This window comes from Bufo gargarizans, chromosome 2, assembly GCF_014858855.1.
Source record: "Bufo gargarizans isolate SCDJY-AF-19 chromosome 2, ASM1485885v1, whole genome shotgun sequence".
Lineage (NCBI taxonomy): Eukaryota > Metazoa > Chordata > Amphibia > Anura > Bufonidae > Bufo > Bufo gargarizans.
In genome coordinates, this window is record NC_058081.1 from 71,025,634 (window position 1) to 71,034,858 (window position 9,225).

The following is a 9,225-nucleotide window of genomic DNA, read 5'->3' on the forward strand; positions in this document are numbered from 1 at the left end:
AGAGAGCCTCTATGTTAGAATATACCAGGCATGCTCAACCTGCGGCCCTCCAGCTGTTGCAAAACTACAACTACCAGCATGCCCGAACAACATACAGCTATCAGCTTACAGCAGGCCAACGTGGGAGTTTTAGTTGGCCAACAGCTGGAGGGCCGCTGGTTAAGCATGCATGTAATATACCATTGGATGTGAGTTTGTTCGTTAAAACTCAGATCCAACAGTATATGCACACACAAAGGGGTTCCCATGGTGATGGGAACGCTTCTAGTTAGATTATACTAAGAACAGTGTACATAACCACACCAGAGGGGTTAATTGTGGGGATCATAGCACCCTGTAACAGATAGGGTGTTGCCAGGCTGGCGAGGGTCAGTATGTACATTGTTCTTTTTATATTCCAACTTGAAGTGTCCCTATCGCCACGGGAAGGCCTCTGTGTTAAGATTATACTGATGGACCTGAGTTTGAACCTTCAAACTGAAATTCGATGGTATATTCTAACATAGAGGTTTTCTCATGGTGTTAGGGAAGTTTCAAGTTAATTTTTTTTTTAATAGTTTTTTATTTTTTTTATAATAAAAAAGTTGCACTCATTGAGTGAGGAATCCCGTGGGTTTAGTTAAACTAGTTAGACAATCTATCCAGACATAATCAGTTACTCTCGTCTGCAAGGGGCCTAAGGTATTTTCATATCCAATAGCTTGGATATTGACCCTGCGTCATTCTTAAAACAGTTGGCAAATAGCAACTCCCACAATGGTCCTAATAAGAGGATTTCTGTAGGCCGTTCTGAAATGAAGGGAAATGTAGTTTTGAACCAGCTTGACGTTTTCCGGATCAGCATGTCTGTCAAATAATAATCATTTATGAACTTTTAAAAATATTTAATAATTAACTTTAATAATACTTTTGAAAATATTTTACAGGACCGTTGATAACCTCAGCAACGAGCCGGAAGAAGTGGAAGCAGCATCAGGACCGTCTTCAATAGACAATCCTTCTGCCCCTCCATCCACGGAAGAAAATCCGCCAACGCAAACTGTCTCTGAGGATGTACCTGAAAATATCTCAGTGCCACAGCAGATAAACACCCAGCGTCATTCCTCTGGTAGACGTAGGGGTCCCCCTCCCCACAATTCTGCTTTAGATACTCGAACCATTGTTGAATCAAGGGTTATGGAGTATCTAAACCAGAATCGTGGTGAGAGTCCGGACGAAACAATGGTAAAAAGTTTGGTTCCCTTACTTAAAAAAATACCTGAGGAACGAAAAGCTTGGTGTCTATCTGCTGTGGCACTTTTAATGGACCTATTTGCAGGTCCACACGAACCAATAGAAACAGTGCATAATTTGGAGCGAGATAGAGATACAATGCTCAATTGGAGGCCATTTGGGCAACCTTTTTCCCACAATCCACCTCCATCTCGTTACTATTGTGGAGAATCTTCTACCCAGGGGAGTTCTCAATTTGAACTTGGATACCCCGGGTCTTCCGAGGGAACTCGTCTACCCAGTTCCAATACCGGCCCTTTTACAAGGGAACTTTTTGATCTGTAACTATTTTGAAAAAATACTATGTTTACTATAATAAATGACATTTTTCATTTAAATATGTCTATTAATTTTTATTTTGAGAAATAAGTTGATAACATATAAAAAAAAAACATTAAAACACATATTTTTGAAAATTTTTAATGTTAAAAAACAACAACATTTTTTGGTTACAAAAGCACAAATGAAAAACACATTTGAAAGAATTTTTGATACATTTAATTTTGAGGTATTTGAAGGTATTTAATCCAAAATTAAAAATATTACTGTATATACTCGAGTATAAGACAAGTTTTTTGGCACATATTTTTGTGCTCAAAAAGCCCCCTCGTCTTATACTCGAGTCTAGGTCTGTATTATGGCCGGAGAAGCTGTTATTTACCTTTACAGCTGCTCCGGTCAGCTCCCAGCACGTCCGCGCGGCACCTCTGTTAAGCTCCCAGTGTAAATCTCGCGAGACACACGGGCCGCGAGATTTACATCGGCAGTAAGTACCGGCCCCTGGACAGCCCCCCCTCCCTGGCCAAGTATGAAGTAGGGAGGGGGGGGGGGGAACAAAAAATATAAAAAACAACCTGATAAATATAAAAAATAAATAAATGCCCAGTTGATGGGAGTCTCTCCCACTCATCCTCTGCATCCTCTGTGGGTGGTCCAATGACTGTTGATATCACCGCTCTTCTTTTCTCCTGCACGCCGGCCGTAACGCAGCGCATGCAGTAACACTGCGTGTATAGTATGAGCCCCAACACAGGCTGCTCTATGCAAACATAGTTGGCATTCTTTTTCAAAGTCTTTTTTTTTTATCCTGTTAGGAATGGAACCCAGTACTTCTAATCCCGGACCAAAACAAAAATGCAGGTCATACGAAGCTGGTTTCAAGTTCAAAGTTGAGTCAAGAGCAGAAGAAAGCAATAACAGTATTGCAAGTAGGGAATTTTGTGTTGGCGAAAAACAAGTGAGGGAGTGGCGGAAAATGAAAGCTGACTTGGAAAATATTCCAAAGGCAAAAAAAGCTCGACGTGGTTTAACGACTTCATATGGGGCTCTAGAGACTGAATTGCATAAATGGGTTATGGAGTGTCGTCAAAATGGTTACTGCGTAACACGCATGGGAATTCGCTTACGTGCCCTTCAAATGGCTAAAGATGACAAATTAAAAGCACCAGGCATTGAAAATTTTGTTGCATCAGCAGGATGGTGTACCCGCTTCATGAATAGGTTTGGCCTTTGTTTGCGGCAAAGAACAAAAATTTCACAGAAGTTGCCAAAAGACCTTGATGAAAAATTGATTTCATTCCATTCATTCATCATAAAACAAAGAAGGATCCATAACTATGACCTGGGAGATATTGGGAATATGGATGAAACACCTATGACCTTTGATCTTCCAAGCAACAGAACTGTGGCAAGCTTGGGAGAAAAAACTATTTTACTCAGAACCACAGGAAATAAAAAAAAAACATTTCACAGTTGTTCTGTCATGTTTGGCTAATGGAACTAAGCTACGACCTGTCATTATTCTTAAAAGAAAGACCTTGCCTAAAAAGGTCAAATTCCCACCACGAATTACAGTGCGCGCACATGTTAAAGGCTGGATAGATGAAGACGGAACAAAAAAATGGCTGGAAGAAATTTGGAACGGACGACCAGGAGCAGCCTTAAAGAAAAAAACATTATTGCTAGTTTGGGATATGTTCAGAGCCCACACATCTGATGACATAAAAAAATTGGCAAAGTCTTCTCAAGTTACTTTGGCCGTTATTCCAGGTGGGCTTACATCTGTATTGCAGCCCCTAGATGTGTGTTTAAATAAACCTTTCAAAGACCGTGTGCGAAAGAGGCGGCATGAATGGGTGTCATCTGGTCAACCCCGACTGACAAAAGTTGGAAATCTGATGAAGCCCGACATAGAATTGATAGCAACATGGGTTCGTGATGCATGGGAAGAGATTCCAGAGGACATGGTGCAACGCGCCTTCAAGAAATGTGGCATTAGTAATGCTATAGATGGCAGAGAAGACAGTGCTTTGTATGAGGACAGCAGTGATGGTGATGACTGCAAACTCAGTGATGATGACAATGTCTACGCTGATAACCTCACACCAGCTACAGTTGAAGCTCTGTTTGGACATAAAGACGATGAGGAATCCAGTTTTGAAGGATTTTAACTCTTTTAGCTGTTTTAGCTTTAGTTGGTTTTTGTACTGTTAAAGTTATTGTTGATACCATATTGTTTTTCTTTGAAATAAATATTCAAAAACCTTTAACCTACTGATGCTTCAATTAATGTAATTTTATTGGTATCTATTTTTATTTTTTAAATTTACCAGTAGCTGCTGCATTTCCCACCCTAGTCTTATACTCAAGTCAATAACTTTTCCCATTTTTGGGGGGTAAAAATAGGGGCCTCGGCTGATATTCGGGTCGGCTTATACTCGAGTATATACGGTAAGTAAAAACACTATCAATAAAATTTGATATAATGATAGTGTCATTTGACAAATATTGAATACCTCAGCTCGCAAGCCCACGTCAAGGGTATTATCTTGCGAGTCCCTAAAATATGAAAATGAAAATTTGTATAGTAATTTGGAAACCAGATTCAAGCTGAAATCAACGACTTCCACGGATGGCTTCCAATTGCCACGGTAATGCCCCCTTCTGAACTGCTGAAAAAGTCGGCATAGAATTCCCGAACAGCTAGCCCAGCCGTTCCCGGTCGTCCAGTCCAACTCAGATCAAAATTGACAAAGATGGCACATTTTGACCAATATCAGCATCAGCGGAGGCATCATGGATCCTGGTGAAGTTGTGCAGCAGTACACAAGCCTGAATCACCAGGGTGGCATTGTCCGGATTCATCTGTATGGAGGACATGAATACTCTCCACTTACTGGACAGTATTCCAAAAGCGCACTCCACATACCGACGGGCGCGAGTCAATCGATAATTGAAGATGCGCTTCCTGTCATCAAGATCGCGTCTAGGGAAGGGTCGCATCAGGTGGTGTAACAATGCGAGTCCTTCGTCTGCCACGATCACAAATGGAGCCGGCGGACCTGCAGATCCGGGTAGTCTTCTTGGCTCTGGCAGGGCAAGCTGGTTTTCAAGAAGCAATTAACCCATTCTGGAAACACTAAAGATGCGGCTGTCTGAAGTGCTCCCTTAGGCCCCGATATCCACAATTACAAACCTGTAGTTACTGTCAACCAAGGCCATCAGCACTACAGAAAAATACTGCTTGTAATTTAAGTACTGGGACCCTGAGTGAGGCGGCTTCTTCACACGGATGTGCTTTCCGTCCAGTGCCCCAATGCAGTTTTGAAACTGCGCTGATTGGGAAAATCCCTTGGCGATACGAAGCCAATCTTCCGCCTTGGGGGTGGGCATCACCGCATCTCTGAGTCGCTGCCATATGACTTTACACGTATGGCAGACAATCCCAGAGATTGTTGAGATCCCAAGCAAAAATTCAAAGTGCAGCGATGCAAAAGAATTTCCAGTTGCAAGGAATCTGTGAAAAAAAAAAAATGTATATTTTTTTTTTTATATGAAAACTTCAAATTATATACATTATACATTTTACCTTACCTCAATAAGCCTTTGTTCGGCAGAGATGCTGCACCGCATGCTAGTGTCCATGAAGTTAAGGTCAGGATGGAGACGACAAAAGGTAATCAAATGACTCCATGGACATACGGCAATAATTTTGGAACTTGAAGGGGTCTTGACGCAGATCGTTATAGAGTGTATGAAATTGTCCCTTCTGATGTCTCTGCGCAACAATGGTATTATTCCACTGTCTCCTCCTCTCCGGTTCTTCTTCCAACATTGCTGCTTGATGTCCAAATAAACGAAATAGGACCCAATGGAACAGAACTCCAGAAATATCCTTCGGCATGTTATCGCAGTAGAGTTTGCACGGAAAAATGGCTATAAAGCAAAGTTTCCACACAGAGCTCTTTACCTCACGATGAACCAAAGAAAATGGCACCTGAGGTAACACATAACTAGACTTTTATTCACTTTTTAAAAAAAAAAATTCAATGAAATCCAAACAACTTTATTTGCTTATTGAAATTTATACATGTTTCCGTTTTTTGCGGATCCGCAAAAAACGGATGACATACGGAAACATTTTCAGGAACAACGGATCCGCAAAAAACGGACCGAAATTCGGGATATAATAAAATACTGACGTGTGAATAGACCCTTAATCTTATTCTTCCCCCTTTATCTAATTAGTTACCAAGTATTTCAAATGCACTGCTCTCATACTGATTGGCCCCTCCGCCCCTTGCTTCCTCTTCTTGCATCTCCCCTGCCCCCTTGCCCACACCTTTGCCCACACCACACCGGCATACACAGTAGAGTGCGCATGCGCGCCCACGATAGTACGTCATGACGCTTGCATGAGCCGCCGACTTCTGTCCCGCAGTCCCAGCGTGTGCGTTCACTCTATAGAGGCGCCAGGCGTGATTACGTCATTACTCTGCGCCCTCCAATACGACCAACAGCCTTAAAAGAGCGCACTAATTCGCCTGCACGCCATATCCAGAGCCTGCCTCTCTACTCTGCCATAAGGTAATTTCTAATTTTTTATATCATCAGACCTATAGTCAGCAAACGGAATCGGTCAATGATACATGGAATAATTTATACCTGATATGATACAATAGGATAACCTAACCCAGGTCTCCAGATTCTTTGACATCAATTATATTATTTCTCCTATATCACTGCAACTAGGGCTATCGCTTTATGATTCTTACCCTGTGATTTCCCTTACCCCTCTCCTTTACCTCCATTAGGACCTATCTCCTTCTAACTCCTTCTCTCTTCACTCAGTTTTCCAATATTAGCAGAATATCCGATATACTCCAAATCTTCTGTGACTACATTGTACAGTACAGACCAAAAGTTTGGACACAGCTCATTCAAAGAGTTTTCTTTATTTTCATGACTATGAAAATGGTAAAATTCACACTGAAGGCATCAAAACTATGAATTAACACATGTGGAATTATATACATAACAAAAAAGTGTGAAACAACTGAAAATATGTCATATTCTAGGTTCTTCAAAGTAGCCACCTTTTGCTTTGATTACTGCTTTGCACACTCTTGGCATTCTCTAGATGAGCTTCAAGAGGTAGTCACCTGAAATGGTTTTCACTTCACAGGTGTGCCCTGTCAGGTTTAATAAGTGGGATTTCTTGCCTTATAAATGGGGTTGGGACCATCAGTTGCGTTGTGGAGAAGTCAGGTGGATACACAGCTGATAGTCCTACTGAATAGACTGTTAGAATTTGTATTATGGCAAGAAAAAAGCAGCTAAGTAAAGAAAAAATGAGTGGCCACCATTACTTTAAGAAATGAAGGTCAGTCAGTCCGAAAAATTGGGAAAACTTTGAAAGTAAGGGCTATTTGACCATGAAGGAGAGTGATGGGGTGCTGCGCCAGATGACCTTGCCTCCACAGTCACCGGACCTGAACCCAATCGAGATGGTTTGGGGTGATCTGGACCGCAGAGTGAAGGCAAAAGGGCCAACAAGTGCTAAGCATCTCTGGGAACTCCTTCAAGACTGTTTGAAGACCATTTCAGGTGACTACCTCTTGAAGCTGATCAAGAGAATGTCAAGAGTGTGCAAAGCAGTAATCAAAGCAAAAGATGGCTACTTTGAAGAACCTAGAATATGACATTTTCAGTTGTTTCACACTTTTTTTGTTATGTATATAATTCCACATGTGTTAATTCATAGTTCTGATGCCTTCATAGTCATGAAAATAAAGAAAACTCTTTGAATGAGGTGTGTCCAAACTTTTGGTCTGTACTGTAAATACATTATATATTTTTCTAGACCCCGCTGAAGGTCATAATGACCAAAACGTCTGGGAATTTTTGTCTGATATGGCTTAATTCTTATGATGTATAAATAAACTACTCTGGATGTATACAAATGATAATCTGTAAAAAAAGAATTAAATGTGGAAATTTCTTTTGCACAAATCTTTTGGAGTGCCGTGGATTAACTCTATACAGATTTCAATCTAGTGATCGATTGCATCGCAGGATGCTGTCTGTGTGCCTTTAAATACTGACATTTCCACTGAGGATTTAGATGCTGAACGGTCTTTTATACAACATTTAAACACCACCCACCACCAGACAGGACAGTGAAAGGGATTAAGTCTGTCACCAAATTTGCTGCGTGTTGAACAGTTGACTTCACTTGAGTTAAGCTCTATTCACCCGGAATAGAGAGAATATCTGAGTAAGTAATAAGTAATAATCCTAAACAAAATGAAATGATGCAACAATCTTGACAAACACACACAGCAAAGGTTATATAGTACTAGTACAGCAGATTTGACACTAGACTGTGTAATGACAGTCTAGAAAGGCATAAGAAAATATAAAAAAAAGTGGTAATACATCAAATTTGACCTCCCAATTCCATCACCCAAAAGAGTATCAAATAGTAACGGAATTGAAAAAGAAAAAAAAATCCATTAAAAATAGGTAGAGGAAAAAGGGTGTGTGAATCGGATAAAAGGTCTGCTAACACAACCAACAACAAATATCAAAGAAATGTGGGACAAAAGACAGTCCATATGACCGCTCTTCCACAGAATGGAAAAAATGTACACACGCCATCACTAAATGGCTGGTTAAAGATATGATGCCAATGTATACAGCACAAAAATAACTATTCCATAACATGATCAAAACACTTATTCCCCGTTATGAAATTCCAGATAGAAAATATTTTTCATCTGTAGCTATACCAAAAATGTACCATAATGTACTTACAAAAGTAGAAATTGAAGTTAATGAAACTTTAAACCACAGCAACATTTTACTTACATGTGATGGGTGAACGTCCCAGGGATCGTTTGATCCTTAGGCTACTTTCACATTGGCGTTTCTGGGTCCGCTTGTGAGATCTGTTTCAGGGCACTCACAAGCGGCCCAAAACGGATCAGTTCAGCCCCAATGCATTCTGAATGGATAAGGATCCATTCAGAATGCATCAATTTGGCTCCGTTGCGTTTTTTAGACGGTCACTATAACGCAGCTTGCAGTGTTTTGGTGACCGTCTGACGATGCAGAGCCAAACAGATCCGTCCTGACTTACAATGGGGATGGATCCGTCCCCCATCGACTTTCAATGTAAGTCAAGACGGATCCGTTTTGACTTAGAATTTTTTCTGAATGAATAATGCAAACGGATCAGTTATGAATGGATACTAGTGTTTGCATTATCGGTGTGGATCCGTCTGTGCAGATACAAGATCCGCACCAAACGCGAGTGTGAAAGTAGCCTTACTGGACTGTGACCGGCCATTGGGTAGATAATGACTTTAACCTTGTATGTCGTTCGCTTGATACATTCTATATGCCTAAAAACACATACTGCAGCTAATTTGGCTGTGGCTATTAAAAATGTCTTATCCCAATGGGAAATTCCTCAAGACAAAGTAACTGCATTTACAACCGACAATGGTTCAAATATGGTAAAGGCTTTGAGGGAGATGAGTCAGAAAAGAATACCTTGCTTTGGCCATTGCCTACATTTAGCTGTAATGGCTGCACTAGATGATGATCGCTGTCAAGCAGTCATCTGAAAATGTCGTATAATAGTTTCCTCATTTAGTTCAACGTGGAAAC